This window comes from Thalassophryne amazonica, chromosome 6 (genome assembly GCF_902500255.1).
Source record: "Thalassophryne amazonica chromosome 6, fThaAma1.1, whole genome shotgun sequence".
Classification (NCBI taxonomy): domain Eukaryota; kingdom Metazoa; phylum Chordata; class Actinopteri; order Batrachoidiformes; family Batrachoididae; genus Thalassophryne; species Thalassophryne amazonica.
The window spans coordinates 120,180,392-120,201,682 of NC_047108.1; the positions used below are offsets into that span (position 1 = coordinate 120,180,392).

The 21,291-nt window shown below is 42.3% G+C and overlaps 1 protein-coding gene across 1 annotated transcript in view; it reads right to left on the reverse strand.

The window, feature by feature from the left end:
- Nucleotides 1-16,180, reverse strand: part of ctnnbip1 (catenin, beta interacting protein 1) — a 63,517-nt gene extending 47,337 nt beyond the window's left edge. The window contains exon 1 of the mRNA XM_034173278.1: nucleotides 16,050-16,180. The gene's annotated coding sequence lies outside the window, so the exon portion shown is untranslated. The remainder of the gene's footprint in view (nucleotides 1-16,049) is intronic.
- Nucleotides 16,181-21,291: the final 5,111 nt, after the last annotated feature.

Genomic DNA, 21,291 nt, shown 5'->3' on the forward strand with positions numbered 1-21,291 from the left:
CCATCAAAGTCCTTCGTGTGCGCCTGATGTCGAGCTGTGGAGGTGGGATGGCTAAACAATAATCCCTCAAGGGATGCTCACCCTTCTTCAGACACACATGACTAATATTCCAGAGGCTTTCTTTCATGCTGATCTGGGCCTAATCCCTCCATCCCTGCCACTCTGCCCGGGTTGAGCTCCTGTCAGGGTTTGAAATTTTGGCTCAGCTCCAATCTTGAGTCGGGACCACGGGAACTGTTTGAGCTTCACTTGGCAGCCAGGCTGAACTTCACTATTTACAATACTGAGAAGATCAAGACACTCATCATCAGCATTATGCTCAATCATTTATCTAATTTTTTTGTAGCAAAAATGGCAGTATTCTCTCATTCCACTTATCAAATACAATAAATTTGGTGTGGTTTTTTTCGATATCAGTGTAAAATTAATTAAATTAATCAAAGCACCAGTCGCTGTCTGTTTGGTTCCACCCGTCTGACCGGTCAGATGGGGGGGAACTGATCAAAGCTCCAGTTGCAGTCCCCCGTCTGATCAGTCAGAGCTGTTTGAATGCCCCCGTCTGATCAGTCACATGGGGGGAACCAATCAAAGCACTCGTTGTGGTCTCATCGTGACCGGCGCTTTAAAAGTTTAAAGAGTCACAGCACTTCATTCACAACAGATCAGACCGGGGGACTGATCAGAGCGTAGGTTGCTGTCTGATCAGTTATCAGACCTTGACACCGGCATCCTCTGAGAAACACACCTGGAGCAGAAAAAAATGCACCTGCAGCCTTGTTGTGGCTCGTTTCCAGTCACAGCAAGGAATTATAGCATTTCCAGATGTTGTTTTCCAAAATCAGGTGGCTTTATGTGGATACGTGTTTGTCAGACTGTGATGATGAATCAATGGACAGCATTAATGGACGCATTTAGACGAGTAAATTACAAGAAATGTCTGTCAACAATCGCATAACTTACCTACAACTTACATCCCGCATGCGTGGGACATATGAGTCATGCGTTGAAAATTTTCAGCATGCCCAAAATTGTTCGAGGTGCTCGGTGTATAGCACAGTGTTTGCAATATAAATAATGTGCTGATTAAATGCATTTTGCTTCATGTTATATGAAACAGTAACACATTTCAAAAATAAATGTGACATTTTTTTTCCTCTCTAGCATCCATTTTTGGACAGATGTGAGAAATACTCCTGAGTGACCTACAGTGTGCAAAATATGGTCCTGCAACTCCTTTAACAAAACCATTCTTTAGCATGCACGGTATATAGTTGTAAGTGAATATTGTACTTAATATCTGAAATTAAAGGACTAACACTATTAGTGACTGTAACTGTCATTACGTTTCAACATTTTTGTGCAGACTCTTGAAAATTTTATGCATTTGTTGCCTGACTCATATGGGTGTGACATTTTAAAAACACCACATTTTTCAGTGAGGCTTATTCAAAAATAGAAAACTGGCATATTTATTCAGAGATTTGTGTACATTAGAGACTGTGAGAAACAAAAACACTGGGAAGACATTTGAACACTGTGCAGACTGGTTTTACATTCTGCTCGGGCCACACGGTGCAATAGCGGTCAAACTATGCAATCTGATAGGCCCTTACATTTGCTGAGGGTTCATTAAGGGCATTGGCTGCCACCATGTACTGACTCAATCAAACATGGTCCAGTCCACTTCATTACTGGCTCTGAAAACAGCTGGTCAGATGACTCACAACCACCGACTGTTTTACAAATTAAATCTCTGGAACCAGCAGAAAAACTGGAAAGATTCAGACAGTTCTGGACTGACATAAATGGTCAACGAGTGGAGCATAGCAGTGCAAGAACGCTGCTAAAGAGCTGAACTGCACAGAACTCGGACAGACGAGTAGGCAAAATGAGATGCAGACATAACTCAGATTCATTCATGAACTAGTCACACATCCCTAGTGAATGTGTGAGAAACCAAAGCAGGCTATAATGCAGCCAGCTCAGCTGACAAAAACCTGGCCGGGCTGTAAAGCAGCTGTGTAAAACCACACACCCACACCCACGCTGTGTGGACAGCGGGGATAGTACCTTCAGAGCACAAACACATTTTTAAAAATTCAATATGTGATGCAGCAGATCATGTAACATCCATAAAATAAATATACGTTGAGCATTTTGTGGTTAATGCTGTAAAACATCTCTGCCATACATGTAGACAGCTATGTATTATTACCTTTACTGTCTCTATGTGGACAAATATCAATGGCAGTTTTGTAAAAGATAGCCAGATAAACAATCAGTACAGAGAGGATTAGCTGATTAATCAATCACCCACAAAACAATAATCAAATATTTATTTAAGCCACTGAACAAGGAAAAATAATTGGGGATCATCCAGGTCCAATTATTACACTGGACAACAATCATTTTTCTGCATGAATAGTTATGTATATATTTTATCATTTTACTCTAATGACAGTACAATAAAACATAAATAACCTCCAACTCTTTGATCATGTTTGCTTGTCTGTGCATTATTTCACAAAACATATCAGGCAATGCTGACAAAAACAAAAAATATCACTGTTTTTTTCAGTAGTCCTGATGACAATCAAGCACACTGCCCAAAAGAATCAGGTAAAAGCATAACCTATATAGGAAAGGAGGTACTGGTTCGTCTAGAGGTTTGCTCTCTGTACGGATGTTCGGGAATCTAACAGAGTGGGTGCAAATCAGGTGAACACAGCAGGCCAGAAAGGTTTAGTTTGGACTTGTGGATGTCTGTGGAGGCTACTGGCTCACATGGACAGTGACCACAACAATGGCTGCAGTATTTACAAACAATGGTGATGAATTGGATTGTAAAACATGATTGATAAGTAGGTCATGTCCTGTTACCAGTGAGGCATAAACACAAACAATGGCCAGATTTATTCTATAGCTTCTGAATGTGCTTTGATTATGTGTGAGCCAAATTAAACTAGAGATCTGTGAGCAAGCTCACAGAATGATGAAATACCTGAATTAAAAAACTGTTCAGTCTATGTACTGAAAAGCGCAACAGGTCTGCTTATACATGCAACTGACAAATAGGATATATTAAAAACGACAAAAAGGTCCAATTATCTCAGATGTCAGACTGGAATTATTTTCCTTTATGCACGTCTTCATATGGTACACAACCATTAGGTGAAATTTAGTTTCACTGAAACCATCCAACCGGTTTAGGAGGAGTTGTGCTTATAAAACTAATGCACAGACTCCTACATAACCCAACCTTTGTTTGCAGGAGGGTATAATCAGTGGTGGGCACACTTCCGACAATCCGATAACAGATAATTATCGAAGATAATGTTTTCATTATCGGATTATCTTTTTAGATAACTTTAAAAACCATCATCGGACTAATTATCGTCCGATGAATTGCCGACCGATTACTTTTAGACCGATAACGTAGTAAACCAAGCTGAACAGTGAAAAACATTTTTAAAACTTAAAAGCAGTTGAGACCTACCTGTTAAAAGTTTCCTAATAAGTATATTGTTCTACCCTCTGCAAACAGAAGAGAGCTGTTTTCAGAAAAAACTACTCTATCCTCTGTGGGCAAAGGCAAACTGGTGACCCCCCCCCCCACATGCAAAACATTTTGCGATGACACTTCCAGGGCTCCGTAAAAATGCCTGTTTTTACAAATAAAAATGGAATATTTTACAAAAGCACATTTATCTTTAACCCAACACACGACACACGTCACATTAACGTGTTGGTTTACATAATGAATGACTGAACCAATTAGTGTTTAGCAGAGGCACTTTTACCCAGAATGCTTTCAACATTAAAAGATATATGTTATATTTTAACTTTGTACAAATGACAGAATTGACATTAATGGAGTTATTCTATCAGTATTTTCACAAAACCACAAGTTAGTATGACTTTATTTTTCAAGGCCTGACCGGAGCATTATGATTAGTAGAGAGCTCATTTTGTGGGTGCTCTCAGGATTCTTCTGTGCAGCTTCCTACAGGGGGCAGCATGGTCAAATATGGAAATACTGGCTCATTCTTTGGGTCTTTTTTCGCTTTTGATGCTTTCGTGTTAAAAGTCAATTTCAGCTTCTTAGTAATTGCAAATGTACCAGAGCCAATACTGAAATTTATCGGTTATCAAGTATCTGTAACTTCCGATACATTTTTGGGTGGTTTATCGGTTTATCTTTATCAAAAGATAACTTTTCAGTTATCTGATTATCTGTTATTGAAGTTAATTTTTTGGTTATCTGTGCCCACCACTGGGTATAATGAAGGATAAGATGTCATGTGTATGGTCTCCCACCGCAGATTTTTGGTCTTAACTGCAATCCTAACTGCAAAAGTGAGGAAACTGGCCCCAGTTTATTACAATAGCAGTGTAAGGTTGTGTGTCATAGCTTTATTCAGCAGGTTAGTGCAGATAACAAATGATTTTGAACACAGCCCCATGACATGGGAGCTCTTGAGCATGCTCACAATGGTACACTGCAAATCTGTTCATTGTACAGTCTATGCACTGACATCGGTGGCTGTAAGAAGACTTTTCCATAAAGATTTTGTTGAAGAGTGCAGCATGCTTTTCATGGGCTTCAGGATGTCTATTTTCAGTGGTGGGGACAGTTCAGCAAATCCGATAGCAGATAATTATCGACACTAATGTATCTGCTAGAAGATTAGCTTTTCAGATAAGTTTTAAAACCATGGTCAGACAAATTATCTTCTGATAAATTTAGTTCCGAAAACTTTCAGTCCGCTAACATTTTTTTTTTTTTTTTTTTGCTGGTAAAGTGAGCAAAGTTTAATGGTCTAAAACAGTTGTAAACCCTAAAATAAAACATTTAATCTGTCTGTTGTGTTTTTATTTATGGCACACTGGCTGTTGCTTCCTGATGATGTCATCATTAAGCGCAAAACGTGATTGGCCGGTCAACGCAGGGGGCATTGTAGGTAGTGTAGTTCAGGTTCACTTTGGACGTTACAGTGTTGTCCCTTGGAAATCCGCTGCAAAACCCATCACACATTGTGCAAAAATAATTATTTAAATATCTAAAGGACACTGGATTACTTCAGCGTATGTAAACAAATGACTATGGCTGCCAGGAGTTAAGGTTTTGTAAAATCGCAGCAATCACTCACCAGCCTGGTAGGTGGCGGTAAATGCACCTTAAGCTTGTGCCGTCTGTCATTGGATCCGAAAGAAGAAGAAAACGCCCGCTCGACACAAACAAAAACTGACTAATTTTAACATCATTTTATTTCTTTGTGGTTGATGGTATCGCCAAGACTCGGTGGGAGAGAGGAGCTCTCACGGTGCAGCTGTGTACAGACAGGGATGTTTCTTCACCGTTCAGACCATTTTGGATCATCTCAGGATGATTATTTTTTCAGATGAATCCCACTGAAACTAAGAGGCAAGAATTTATATTTACTACGTGTATTTTACTCTGCCAATCAATGCATTAATGGACATATTTCGGTTATTTAAGCCACAGGGTTGAAAGAGTATGGAAAAAAGCAGCAGCTTTTAGCTCGTAAATGACAGTGTATGTAATAGAGAAACTGTGACTTCTAATACTTTTACTGCTTCTGAAAGATGAGTGTTTGGGGTTTTATTTTTTTATTCATTCATTTGTCACGCGTTGTGTGTTTGTGATCCTTGAATTTACCCAGCAGCTCCTGTGGCGCTTAAAGTGAAACTGGTTTATCAGAAGCCGACAGTGTAATCTGATGTCGCCGCGTCTGAGTCAATAGTTATCGGCTATTGGTAAAAAAGATACATTTTTTTTTAGCAGTTTATCGGTTTATCGTCATAAAAGATAACTTTTCAGTTATCTGATGAATGGTTATTGAAGCTAACTTTTTAGTTAGCTGTGCTCACCACTGTCTATTTTTGAAGAAGGCCTTTATTGTCATTGTACATACATACATACAACAAAATTTGCGCTCTGCATTTAACCAATCCTACTTACAGTTAGACACCATCCAACCACTAAGAGCAGTGAGCAGCCACAGTCTGACGCCCGAGGACCAACTCCAGATGTAGAGATGCTGCCTTGGTCAGGGGCAGTGAAAGGACCAGACCCAAAATAAGCATGTTTTTGATTGTGGGGGGAAACCAGAGTGCCTGGAGGAAACCCACACAGACACAGGAAGAACATGCAAACTACAGACAGGAAGGGTGGGAAGCGACTCCATGATGTTTTTGCTGTGAGGCATCAGTGCTAACCACTAAGCCACCACAGGAGATTTAACGAGGTGTGCTAACGCAAACACAGACACAATGCCTGGTCCCATCATTTTCACCCCACTGGAATGACATTCCACCGCTTGCTCAAAATAAATAAATAAAACAGTTTTCACTGTAGCCTGGCATCAAAATAACTGAGCAGCCAAATCCACATTCAAGTAGAAACTATTTATTATAAGAAACCCTGATGCAATAACAACAAAGGCACCTGTAAAAACAAACAAACAAACAAACAAAGTCAATAAATGGTGTTCACAGTCCAGTACCGGTGTTGCAGACTGAAAGGCCCCCCTCTAAAAATCAATCCACCCTGCCTTCACTGCGCACCCTGCCTTAGCCATGGTTCACGGATTATCACCTCGTTTCTGCTTAAAACTACACGTTAGTATGGAGTCTGGTATGGCACAGCGGAGAAAGCATGACAGAAGAGGTGACACTCAGCTATGAATAATATGCCACCCAAGATGGCTCTGGACACAATCTGTCCTCTCTGCTCCACACAGTTCTCATATCAGTCACATGCTCTGACGTTTGCTCAATATTACCCAGTATCTGCACAATGAATCAGAATAGCCTTTATTTACCAGGTATCTACAAGAATACAAGGAATCTGACTCTGGTTTGAACTGTACGCTCTTTGTATAAGCATGTATAAATATACACTAAACGATTCACAGTAAAAATGTGCAAATAAAATGTGTTCAAAAGAGAACAGACAAACAGACTGAAGTTATACATGAAGTATATTAATTAGTGAGTTTTTGGCGGGTTAAAGTTCTCATCAGTATGATGGCCTGTGGAAAGAAACTATTCCTGTGTCTCATTGTTCTGATGTACAGACTCTGTAACGTTGACCAGACGGGAGGAGTTTAAACAGTGTGTGTCCAGGGTTTGAGGGGTCTGCAGAGATTTCACCAGCTTGCTTCCTGGTCCTGGACTAGTATAAGTCCCAGATGGAGGGCAGGCTGGGTCCAATGATTTTTTTCCGCAGACCTGACAGTTTGTTGAAGTCTGTGCCTGTCATGTTTGGAGGCAGAGGGAAACCAAACAGAGATGGAGATGCACAGGACAGACAGACTACATGATGACTGTGTAAAAGATGATGAGTAACTGATGACATGATGACATCCAACTATTCATTGTTTTAGATAATGCTGTGTTGCATAATGCATATTTATCTAATAGATTACAATTTGTTCATGTAAATGGGGAATCTTCTTCACAGACTAAGGTTAATTATGGAGTTCCACAAGGTTCTGTGCTAGGACCAATTTTATTCACTTTATACGAGGTCTGTCCGTAAAGTATAGGTCCTTTTTATTTTTTTCAAAAACTATATGGATTTCATTCATATGTTTTTACGTCAGACATGCTTGAACCCTCGTGCGCATGCGTGAGTTTTTCCACGCCTGTCGGTGACGTCATTCGCCTGTGAGCACTCCTTGTGGGAGGAGTCGTCCAGCCCCTCGTCGGAATTCCTTTGTCTGAGAAGTTGCTGAGAGACTGGCGCTTTGTTTGATCAAAATTTTTTCTAAACCTGTGAGACACATCGAAGTGGACATGGTTCGAAAAATTAAGCTGGTCTTCAGTGAAAATTTTAACAGCTGATGAGAGATTTTGAGGTGATTCTGTCGCTTTAAGGACTTTTCACGGTGCGAGACGTCGCGCAGCGCTCTCAGGCGGCGTCATCAGCCTGTTTCAAGCTTAAAACCTCCACATTTCAGGCTCTGTTGATCCAGGACATCGTGAGAGAACAGAGAAGTTTCAGAAGAAGTCGGTTTCAGCATTTTATCCGGATATTCCACTGTTAAAGGAGATTTTTTTAATGAAAGACGTGCGGGCGGATTGCAGCGTCGGCTCGCAGCCGCCGCGACGCTCCGCCACAGGAAAAACACCTCTGTTGGAAGCCTTGAGGACAAGTTGGAACATCTCCAGCTGATAAACAATTTCTCATATACTCACTCCACTGAAAGCCATCAAAAGCCAACTGGATTTTAACAAATGGTTATCAACACGGAGGTGTTTTTCCTGTGCCGCCGCGCCGTGTCGGCTGCGTCCCGACGCGCGGACCCGTCCGCACGTCTTTCATTAAAAAAAAATCTCCTTTAACAGTGGAATATCCAGATAAAATGCTGAAACCGACTTCTTCTGAAACTTCTCTGTTCTCTCACGACGTCCTGGATCAATAGAGCCTGAAATGTGGAGGTTTTAAGCTTGAAACAGGCTGATGACGCTGCCTGAGAGCGCTGCACGACGTCTCGCACCGTGAAAAGTCCTTAAAGCGACAGAATCACCTCAAAATCTCTCATCAGCTGTTAAAATTTTCACTGAAAACCAGCTTAATTTTTCGAACCATGTCCACTTCGATGCGTCTCACAGGTTTAGAAAAAATTTTCATCAAACAAAGCGCCAGTCTCTCAGCAACTTCTCAGACAAAGGAATTCCGACGAGGGGCTGGACGACTCCTCCCACAAGGAGTGCTCACAGGCAAATGACGTCACCGACAGGCATGGAAAAACTCACGCATGCGCACGAGGGTGCAAGCATGTCTGACGTAAAAACATATGAATGAAATCCATATAGTTTTTGGAAAAAATAAAAAGGACCTATACTTTACGGACAGCCCTCGTACATGCTTCCCTTAGGCAGTATTATTAGACTCAGACAGTAGACTCATCTCTGTGCTTGTTCTGTTAGACCTCAGTGCTGCTTTTGATACTGTTGACCATAAAATTTGATTACAGAGATTAGAGCATGCCATAGGTATTAAAGGCACTGCGCTGCAGTGGTTTGAATCATATTTATCTAATAGATTACAATTTGTTCATGTAAATTGGGAATCTTCTTCACAGACTAAGGTTAATTATGGAGTTCCACAAGGTTCTGTGCTAGGACCAATTTTATTCACTTTATACATGCTTCCCTTAGGCAGTATTATTAGACGGCATTGCTTAAATTTTCATTGTTACGCAGATGATACCCAGCTTTATCTATCCATGAAGCCAGAGGACACACACCAATTAGCTAAACTGCAGGATTGTCTTACAGACATAAAGACATGGATGACCTCTAATTTCCTGCTTTTAAACTCATAAAACTGAAGTTATTGTACTTGGCCCCATAAATCTTAGAAACATGGTGTCTAACCAGATCCTTACTCTGGATGGTATTACCCTGACCTCTAGTAATACTGTGAGAAATCTTGGAGTCATTTTTGATCAGGATATGTCATTCAATGCGCATATTAAACAAATACGTAGGACTGCTTTTTTGCATTTACGCAATATCTCTAAAATTAGAAAGGTCTTGTCTCAGAGTGATGCTGAAAAACTAATTCATGCATTTATTTCCTCTAGGCTGGACTATTGTAATTCATTATTATCAGGTTGTCCTAAAAGTTCCCTGAAAAGCCTTCAGTTAATTCAAAATGCTGCAGCTAGAGTACTAACAGGGACTAGGAGGAGAGAGCATATCTCACCCATATTGGCCTCTCTTCATTGGCTTCCTGTTAATTCTAGAATAGAATTTAAAATTCTTCTTCTTACTTATAAGGTTTTGAATAATCAGGTCCCATCTTATCTTAGGGACCTCATAGTACCATATCACCCCAATAGAGTGCTTCGCTCTCAGACTGCAGGCTTACTTGTAGTTCCTAGGGTTTGTAAGAGTAGAATGGGAGGCAGAGCCTTCAGCTTTCAGGCTCCTCTCCTGTGGAACCAGCTCCCAATTCGGATCAGGGAGACAGACACCCTCTCTACTTTTAAGATTAGGCTTAAAACTTTCCTTTTTGCTAAAGCTTATAGTTAGGGCTGGATCAGTTGACCCTGAACCATCCCTTAGTTATGCTGCTATAGACTTAGATTGCTGGGGGGTTCCCATGATGCAGTGAGTGTTTCTTTCTCTTTTTGCTCTGTATGCACCACTCTGCATTTAATCATTAGTGATTGATCTCTGCTCTCCTCCACAGCATGTCTTTTTCCTAGTTCTCTCCCTCAGCCCCAACCAGTCCCAGCAGAGGACTGCCCCTCCCTGAGCCTGGTTCTGCTGGAGGTTTCTTCCTGTTAAAAGGGAGTTTTTCCTTCCCACTGTCGCCAAGTGCTTGCTCACAGGGGGTCGTTTTGACCGTTGGGGTTTTTACGTAATTATTGTATGGCCTTGCCTTACAATATAAAGCGCCTTGAGGCAACTGTTTTTTGTGATTTGGCGCTATATAAATAAAATTGACTTGATTTGTTGCTACATCACAATTTTTCGGAACACGTTTAAAACTTTCCTGGCAACTCAAAATGATCTACAATGCTATTTTTTTAAAATCAACAATTACACCCAATTTCAAGCCCTATTAGGGTTTTTGTGCCACAGATGTAAATACATCCAATGGTTTCAAATGGAGATATAAAAATAAAAAATTGAAAATTACAGATCAGTGGCACACAATGTCTGCTTGCGACAACCTACAGTTGCTTTCTGCTCCACTTCCACCCTGCTCAAATACACTGACAATTCCAAAAACATACTCCTGGTGAGAGTTAGTGCTATAATTTATGCTAGCATGCCATGGCCGTATGCCAGGTTGAAGGGTCTTCTATGCCGATTCAAGTACGCCTGTTGGAAAATGCCCTTTCATGTGCGGGGTGGGGGGTTACCAACAATCCTTTCCCCGATGCAACGTGGAAGAAGCAGCTCGTCATTAAACCGGAGAAGTGGTTTCACCAAGTTCCGGTTAAGAAGTCAGTAATTTTCTACCTCCTTTACTGGCAAAATGGAGCTGAATAATTACATGTAAATGTTTCACATAACACGCTATATGACATGTAATTAAAACCGGTCTGTGATGGCAGAACATCTCATCCTCACTCCTCAGGGTCTCTCACAGGCACTGAAGCATAAGCTGTTGCCTTAAGGCGGTCCCACGGGGGCGTGTCTGCAAGATTTCAAAATCACCACCACTGAGGCAGGGTGTGAAATTTTGATTTGTGAGTCATCACAGGATCTGTCTGCTTAGAATAACAAAATGTAAATGTGTAGGACACCATATAAGGAGGACAACTATATCTCACAGCTAACATACTAGAAATAAAATCAGAGAACAAAAACAGCCATCTGATCATGTAAATAATTGTTCCATTTCCAAATTGCATATTTTAACCAACTACAAAAAACAAACAAACAAACAACACTACACCGTGAGCCCTCTGGAGGCATTTGTTCTTCAAACTTTGTGCTTTAGCCACACATGGATGCTCACTGGTATTGTAATCCCACAACAACATCATACCAAAAGGGTGGCTGAAAATTGTTTGGGCCAAATGCAGAGCAAGATATTATGAGATAATAAATCCAAATTCCCCTCAAACATACTGTCCAAGCAGCTGATGAAATCCCCCCTGGACTGAAGGTGAACTGAACAGCCACAGCACAACACCTGCCCCGAATGTGGCAGGGCAAAGATGGGAGGAGGGCAATCCCAGGGGTCATATCGCCACTCTAACACACAGACAACTGAGCAACTTTGTAAACAAAAGGCAGGACTTGGTCCACGACCAAGTCTGCTAGTTGCCAGGATTCTGAGGAATGGCCTGTGACCAAGCCCTTACACCCATGGGCTACAGCACTCATCAGTGCCATGTCGCCAGCAGAGCGCCAGCTTCACCCCTCAAAGGCTTGTCAGCTGTCTGACAGACACTATAAAGCAGCATGGCACAGAGCATCCAAGGGAGAAAATACTCAAAAATAGAAAACTGATACAGCAAAGCATTTTCAACATGAAAAGCTATTTTTAGGCAGAATATTGAGAATAAATGGCCAAGGAAACATTAATGATAGAGAGAAAAAGAGAGAGAGCAAGTGAGAGTCACTTTCATTTGCTACATGAAAGCAATATTTTTGATGTTTTCACTTCATGTACCACATCTCAATTTTTATTTTTTCACACCTTAAATAATGTAGTAGACATCAATGACAATTACATACTAGTGTGGAACTCATATACTGAAGCTGCATGATACTGCAAAAAACAAACAAACAAAAAAAACAAACAAAAAAGAAACAAAAAAAAAACAATAATTGTTTTCTGGGATATATGTATATTGCACATGAATAGGTCACTTGAATTTAGAACAAATGAATGATCCTATAGACAGTGTGATTTTGTAGGTAATGTTTCTGTGTAGGCTCTCAGTTGTCCAGGTGGTTTCCATAGTAGAGAAGCTTGAATCTTCGACTGGACTGGGTTGCTTGACGCGAGGACGTTTCGCTTCAAATCACAGAAGCTTCCTCAGCTAAAATTCTTGCTCTGGTGGTCTGACTTCTGTCTTGACTCTTGTAGAGAAGAATAATTATTATTCTTCTCTACAACAGTCTACAAGATCATTCTAACTAAATTATTCTAACTTATTCTAATTATTCCAACCCAGTCGAAGATTCAAGCTTCTCTACTTTGTAGGTAATGCATTTTTAAAACAAGATTTTTTTTTACTCTGTCAGGTACTCATGACAAAGTACTTGTTTTTTGGTCAACATCATCTTCTCTGTAGCCAAAATATTCCCGAAAATGATTTGATTTTTTTTAAACCATATCTTCTATCTTCTGTTCCTCACCGTTATGGTTGATGACATAGGAAAATGTACAGTTCTGACCTTTCACAATAAAAGTCAGAAACATACACCAACTCTGACCAGTAGGAAATTCTAGAGTCTGACGATGTATTGGTTGACTGATAATATATCTGTCAATATGAACACCTCGTGAACATATTGGTACTGGTGTTAGTTTGCCCATTTTACCAAATAAATGATGCAGAAAAATACTTTGACTGTTGGAAATGGTGTCATTACATACTCTGTCCAGCAGAGAGCGGCCCAACAGCATTCCTACAATGCTGTCAAGCATTGCTGGGACCCCAACACTGCTTAACCACATTAGCACGAAAAGACAGCAACCAGCTGACATTCATTTTCAATCAGAGTGCATTTTAGAGCAACAAGACACACGTGGCCACAATGCCACAAGGTAGACATGGGCCAAAATAGACAAGAAGTTTATTTTAAGCAAGTGCTGAGCAATGCAACACAGCAACTGGCAATCAGCGTCAAGGCAGCGTGACAGCAAAGTGACATATGTTGGTTATATTCATACTTATTTAGAACCCATTTCATGTTTAAACTGGGTGGCATGGTGACATAATGGTATCACGCCACCATTGATGTTGAGCGCTGTTACCTCAATGCAAGAAATACAAGAAACTCTTGAGATCACACCCCACCTGGTTCTGTCTGTGTGGAGTTTGCATGCTCTCCCTGTGCACAAGCACAGGGAGAGCACAGCCCCCGGTACTCCAGCTTCCTCCCATTTCCGAACATATGCAGGTTAAGTGGACTGGAAATTTTAAATTGACAGTAGGTGTGATAGACTGGCATCCTGCCCAGGGTGTTGCCCACCTCTTTGCCCTACAATTGCTAGTATAAGCTCCAGCCACCCCCCCCCCCCCCCTGCACCCTCCCGTGACCCTTGACTGAAGTAAGTGGATATAGAAAATAAATGAATGAATGAATGACACATTGGGCATTTCAACCCTCACTAAGTAGGTGGGTGTGGACACGTACAAGGAGCAGATGGCCATGTGGACAACAGGAACTTATCGGTGCAGATCAGTTCTAGCAGGTGGTGCAAATCTGGCAGGCAGTGTGGATCTGGTACTGACAGGCAGGTCTCACACAGCAGAACCAACCCAATCTCACACAAAAACATGATGATGGTATCACATAACGTCTCACGTCTATTCGTGATACGATATCACAAAATGCAGAGAGACGTGTGTGTGTGTGTGGGGGGGGGGGGGGGTCTGTGGGGGTTATGGTTAAGGTTAGAAATGTGGCTGCTGTCCTTTCGGCTACTCCTGTTTTGTTCCGGGTTGCCACAGCAGATACAGCCAGATCCGCATTGGTATTTGGCACGTTTTACACCGGATGGCCTTCCTGATGCAACTCCAGTTCTACCTGGAGAAACACACAGACGCCGACGTTCCGAAGAGGTCTCCTATCCAAGTATTAACCAGGCCCCACACTGCTTAGCTTCTCAGATCTGACAGGATCAGGTTGACACAGAGCAGACTGACTGCTAGTGTTAGAAATTTGAATTAATTACATAAGAATACATAAAAATATTGCAGAGAATAACACAAGAAAGCTTCTAATATGGATGCTTTTTTCTGGGATATATGTATATTGCACATGAATAGGTCACTTGAATTTAGAACAAATGAATGATCCTATAGACCAGGGGTAGGCAACCTGTTCCAGAAAGAGCCATGAGGGTGCAGGTTTTCTTTGCAGCCACTGACTCCACCAGGTGATTTCACTGATTAACTGATTCCATCTGCTCAAAGTGATATTAATCAGTAAAATCACCTGGTGGAGTCAGTGGCTGCAAAGAAAACCTGCACCCTCATGGCTCTTTCTGGAACAGGTTGCCTACCCCTGCTATAGACAGTGTGATTTTGTAGGTAATGCATTTTTTGTGGTCCTCAAAAAAAAAAAAAAAGAAACACAAAAACAAAATACAATAGAAAAACTCTACGAAATATGTTACGAAAATACATGAACCAAACAATAATACAGTAACATAATCAATAAAAGTGATAAAAGGGTATTCTTGAGCAATAGCTCTAAGCAATTCACATACAGACCAAACAGATAAAAAGACTTAAGAAGAGGACATTAATAATATAAAAAGATTCCTTAACTAGAATTAACAATACTAGTTAATAAGAACTGCTTAACTTGACGTTTAAAACACATGCCTAGAAGCAGTTTCACGAATAGACAAAAGAAGACTATTCCATAATTTAATCCCAGTAATTGATAAGCCAAAAGACTGTACTCTAGGGACATTAAAAGACAGATGGCTGGACCTTGTCTCATAAGATGAAACATGCGAAATAAAAATTAGATTTAAGGTAATCAGGTGCCAAATTGTGAACGACAAATTCAACTGGCAGCATATTAACCCTTACAAACTGGTCAACTCCAATGTGAGTCATTGGAGAGGCAAGTATAGCAAAATAAAAAACTTTAAAAACTTGTCATGAAAATGTGACTCATTTCGTGACAGGAGCATGAAAAAAAGAGGTGAGATGGGGCTGACCAGAAACAGCCCAGTGGACTGTCAGCAGTATTTATGGACTGTGACATGTGATACGGATGTAAATCAAACCATTTCAGTAAAGTTTGCTCAGAGCACCTTTAATATATACAAACAAACAAAAATAAGCAGAACCTGAGGAAATTCAGTATGAAGGTTCACCTATATTTTAACCAATTTCACACAAAATTACCCCTTTAATCGTTTTCTTTGAGTGCTACAATGTGTTTGTTGAATTTAACGTGTAGACTTGAGTGTAGTATTTTTCTCAGGTTGACAATGATTTGGACGCAGACTTCAAACTGTAGCTGCGCTCTCGCTAACTAGCAGCAAAACGCGTTTTCTCTCCCAGTATATAAAGTAAAACACGTCGCCCATCCCGTAAATATTTAACCGCCGCTCTCATTCATTTAAAGCTAAACACACGCTGTATTTATTCTTCACTAAAGCCTCGCTGCTCTTTGGAAAAGCGGTCGATGCTAACCAGGCAGGCTAGCTCGCTAGCAAGCCCGAGACAAAAGCCTGAATGAAGTTCCAGCACCATCCAGGTACCGCTGCTCCAGCACCGGTCAAAGCGACGCAAACATCACTTCTTAACCCTCTGACAAGGCAGTCCTTGTTAAGAAAACAGTGTTTGTGCTCTCACCCCTCCTGGTCCAGCTTTTCTTTCTTCTGTGCTGTGTTTGAATGGTGTGTTGTAGCAGGAGAACGTCCTGTTCCGGGGTCACATCTCTCCAGTCGGCGGAGCTGCAGCGAACTGAACACCACAGTCCTGCTGCTTCTGCAGTACCGCCTCTGGCCACAAGAGGCCACAACCGCGCAGCCAATGTTGTCACAGCGCGTTGCCTCAGTGTGTGATTAGGTTTGTGTCAAAGTCCAACATCACATTTGTTTTGTAAATAATATGTCTGAGAAAAAAAAAAAAAAAAAGAAATAACAAGAAAAAATAGGCTCAAGACACCCTGAAAACAATTGGACAAAGACAGTAATTTTGACCAAATATGGGGAATGTGACATTAAGCAAATTATTTATGTATTGGCTTGAAATTTTTTACCCTTCTTAGGGGGACCACAGGGATTAAATCGGAAAATTCAATTTACCATGCCAAGACAGTCAACCAAGGCATGTCTGTACCAAATGTCAGGAAAACTGTATGAACAGATTTTTTGTAATAAATAATAATAATAAAAAAGTAAAAATTACATTCCTTTGCTCTTCTTGTGGGTACTGGGAGGTCCTTAGGATGATTCAAGGACACTTTTGTTTTTCTGTCTGGAGGTAGCCTCCCAAACACTCCGGGACAGGATGAGAAGCTTGGCTATCCAGCAGGGACTCTGAGTAGAACCCCTGCTTCTGTTGTGAAAGTGTAGTGACACGGACCCACAACAGGGGGCGCAAATGAACGGTCAATAGATGAGCCAAAAATTAACAATTTAATGTTGTGAAGGAGCACAACGAACATACAGACAATCTCAGAATAAGATTACAGTCAACCCACAGAGGTGACGTGTGGGCAGGCTCGAGGATAGAAGACGTCTGTCCTGAGAAGAGCCGGAACCACATGATTTCCGCCGCCACCGAACCTGGTGAATACTGGAGCCGCCAAGTCCCGAATTCCCAGGTGATCACCGTCCCCGACTGTCGGATCTGGTACTGCTGGCGAGAACAAAGACAGTCAAGTGTAGGTGTGTGCACACCCAGTAACAACAACGGTGGGAATGCCACCTCCACCTCTCACTCAATATGCTGATGAATTTACAGTGATCCCTCAGAGGAAAAGAGTGCCGTCCTGCACTCACTCAGCCTCCACAGGAAGAGGGACCGGTACTCCTGCAAACACTCACAATATACAGCTTATAAGTAAACACAAATGGCTGAGGATATTACCTCCAATGAAGTACGATATCTCGGCGATGAGGTGGAGATGACGTCTGGGTTTTATGGAGTGCGATGATGAAGAATGAGTGACAGCTGTCAGGAATTAATGAGTGAAGGCTGTGCGTTTCCCTAACAACGTCAGCAGGGGGAGCTGTTGCCCCACAGAGTGCTGCGGCTGTGGAGCGTGGGGAGGGCGGCCCCTTTTCGAACCCGGAAGGGAGAGGGACGGCGCGTATCCGGCCACGTCCTTCGCCTCGCTCCCGACGGCGTTCCTCCAACCGATTGTCTAACCGTATAACGAGATCGATAAGCCCATCTAAATCCCGCGGTTCCTCCTTAGCTACCAGATGCTCCTTCAGGACCAAAGACAGTCCGTTTATGAAGGCGGCGCGGAGCGCAACGTCATTCCAGCCAGACCTCGCAGCCGCGATGCGGAAGTCGACTGCATATTCGGCTGCACACCGGCGCCCCTGTCGCATTGACAGCAGCATTGTTGAAGCGGTCTCTCCTCTGTTAGGGTGATCAAACACTGTTCTGAACTCCCCCACAAACCCAGTGTATGCTGATAACAACCGTGAGTTCTGTTCCCAGAGCGCCGTAGCCCAGGCGCGTGCCTTACCCCGAAGCAGAGCAATCACATAAGCTATTTTACTAGCATCTGACGTGTACATGACGGGACGTTGTGCGAAGACGAGCGAACACTGCATGAGAAAGTCCGCGCACGTCTCCACACAACCCCCGTACGGATCAGGAGGGCTTATGTATGCTTCAGGGGATGGTGGGAGGGGTTGTTGAACCACCACTGGAACGTTCATATCCTGCACAGGGTCGGCAGGAGGAGGAGCTGCAGCAGCGCCCTGAGCGCTCGCCGCCACCTGCGCGGAGAGAGCCTCCACCCTGCGGTTCAGGAGGATGTTTTGCTCGGTCATTTGATTCAACCGAGCCGTAAAGGCGGTGAGAATGTGCTGCAGCTCACCAATCACGCCTCCTGCAGACGCCTGCGCTCCCTGCTCTCCCATTGGTCGTTCAACAGCCGGGTGACGCCCCTCGGAGTCCATGACGCTGGCCGAGATATTCTGTTGTGAAAGTGTAGTGACACGGACCCACAACAGGGGGCGCAAATGAACGGTCAATAGATGAGCCAAAAATTAATTTAATGTTGTGAAGGAGCACAACGAACATACAGACAATCTCAGAATAAGATTACAGTCATCCACAGAGGTGACGTGTGGGCAGGCTCGAGGATAGAAGACGTCTGTCCTGAGAAGAGCCGGAACCACACGATTTCCGCCGCCACCGAACCTGGTGAATACTGGAGCCGCCAAGTTCCGAATTCCCAGGTGATCACCGTCCACGACTGTCGGATCTGGTACTGCTGGTGAGAACAAAGACAGTCAAGTGTAGGTGTGTGCACACCCAGTAACAACAACGGTGGGAATGCCACCTCCACCTCTCACTCAATATGCTGATGAATTTACAGTGATCCCTCAGAGGAAAAGAGTGCCGTCCTGCACTCACTCAGCCTCCACAGGAAGAGGGACCGGTACTCCTGCAAACACTCACAATATACAGCTTATAAGTAAACACAAATGGCTGAGGATATTACCTCCAATGAAGTACGATATCTCGGCGATGAGGTGGAGATGACGTCTGGGTTTTATGGAGTGCGATGATGAAGAATGAGTGACAGCTGTCAGGAATTAATGAGTGACAGCTGTCACTCCCGGCTGTGTCCGTGGCGGCAGCGCCCTCTCATGCCTGAAGCCCGCACTTCAGGCAGGGCGCCCTCTGGTGGTGGGCCAGCAGTACCTCCTCTTCTGGCGGCCCACACAACAGCTTCTTCACATTGAAAGAAGCCGGCTGAGGTGGTTCAGGCATCTGGTGAGGAGGCCCCCTGTTCATCTCCCTGGAGAAGTCTTCCAGGCAAGGCCAACTGGGAGGAGGCCCCAGGACACGCTGGAGGGATTATATTTGCCAGCTGGCTTGGAGACTCCTCAGGATCTCCCGCGAAGAGTTACAGGACTTGGTTGAGGAAAGGGAAGTGTGGGGTGAGCTACTTGGTCTGCAGCCAGCACAACCCGGATAAGTGGTACAAAATGAATGAATGATTGAATGTCAATGTTGAGCTACTACCTGTAAAATTTTGCAAAAACCTTCTGTTAGCATTGCCCAAGCAGTGCGTCACCCCTCTGAGTCTGATCTGCTTGAGGTTTCTTCCTCAGATCATTAGAGGGAGTTTTTCCTTACCACTGTCACCTGTGTGCTTGCGCTAGGGGTTGGTAAGGTTAGACTTTACTTGTGTGAAGCGCCTTGAGGGAACTTTGTTGTGATTTGGCGGTGTATACACAAAATAAATTGAATTGAAATTGCCTGGTATGACAACACAGACAGTTAACAATTAATAAAATAATTCTGAAAAGTTGGATCCTAGTCTTCATTCAGGACATTCACAATCCCAGAGACTCAGACTCCTCATGCAGCTTATCCAGTGCTGCAAACAAGGTATCCATTAACTCTGCAAAGCTCACACCCGCAAAGTCCGACGTCAGTGAACCTTGCTTGTGTCACCAAAGAAGACACCTAAGCCTCTGGGCTCCACAGCCCCACCCAACACCCAGTTCATATGAGCCAGAACAGATACCCAACAAACACCAGGAGTCACAGAGCCGGCTGCTCCACATGGCATCTCAATGTAGGCCAGCTATCGACGTATCTAATGTGCCTAAATGTTTGCATATTCTGCAGCTCCTCATTAGGTCAACTGTGATGAACGTGGCAATGCTGCCACCATATCAGGAAGGTAAAAATGCGCCTGCAGTCTAATGCAAATCTGTGGACAGTTGCAGGTTTGTCTATTCCTGACCTTTTTTTTTTTTTGGCATGTATAACATGCAACTCATGAGTACTGTCAACCAGTACAATCAGTTAAAAAAGCAACAGCAGTACATTTTATATTTTGCAAAAATATATTTAACAGCCCCCACACTCCTCCTCAAAAGCCTTCTTTTCAGAGGTCAATTTAAGCATTACAAAAGAAAAAGAAGGAAAAATAAAAGACTCCATCTTAGAAAACGTATCCTTTCGTCTTGTCGTACCAACTGATACAGAGTAACACGAACGCCTTATAAAATAGTGCACATATTCATTTAAACACAATTGGCATTCAATGTGTGAAAGAAGAGTTGTTTGACGGCATAAGCTTGAAATGTCATTTATGACACATCAATTAAAAATACAATTCAATGTATAACTTCAATTTATGTGTACAGAAAAGAACAAATGCTTCCATACTGCTTCATCTGAAGGAGTATCAATAAATCCAGATTTTACACTTTTATATGTGTATAGATTCACAAATTTGTGGGAAAAAAGCACAACAAAAAAGAAAACTTTAAGTTTGTTTGTTTTCCCAAATACACTTCATATGTCCCATATTGTCTTAATCTATATCTACAACCCCTGGCAAAAATTGTGGAATCACCGGCCTCAGAGGATGTTCATTCAGTTGTTTAATTTTGTAGAAAAAAAGCAGATCACAGACATGACACGAAACTAAAGTCATTTCAAATGGCAACTTTCTGGCTTTAAGAAACACTATAAGAAATCAAGAAAAAAAAGATTGTGGCAGTCAGTAACAGTTACTTTTTTAGACCAAGCAGAGGAAAAAAATATGGAATCACTCAATTCTGAGGAAAAAATTATGGAATCACCCTGTAAATTTTCATCCCCCAAATTAACACCTGCATCAAATCAGATCTGCTCATTGACATTGACCCTATGCCATGACATTGACCCTATGTGTCTTTTTGCAAGGAATGTTTTTGCAGTTTTTGCTCTATGGCAAGATGCATTATCATCTTGAAAAATGATTTCATCATCCCCAAACATCCTTTCAATTGTCCAAAATATCAACATAAACTTGTGCATTTATTGATGATGTAATGACAGCCATCTCCCCAGTGCCTTTACCTGACATGCAGCCCCATATCATCAATGACTGTGGAAATTT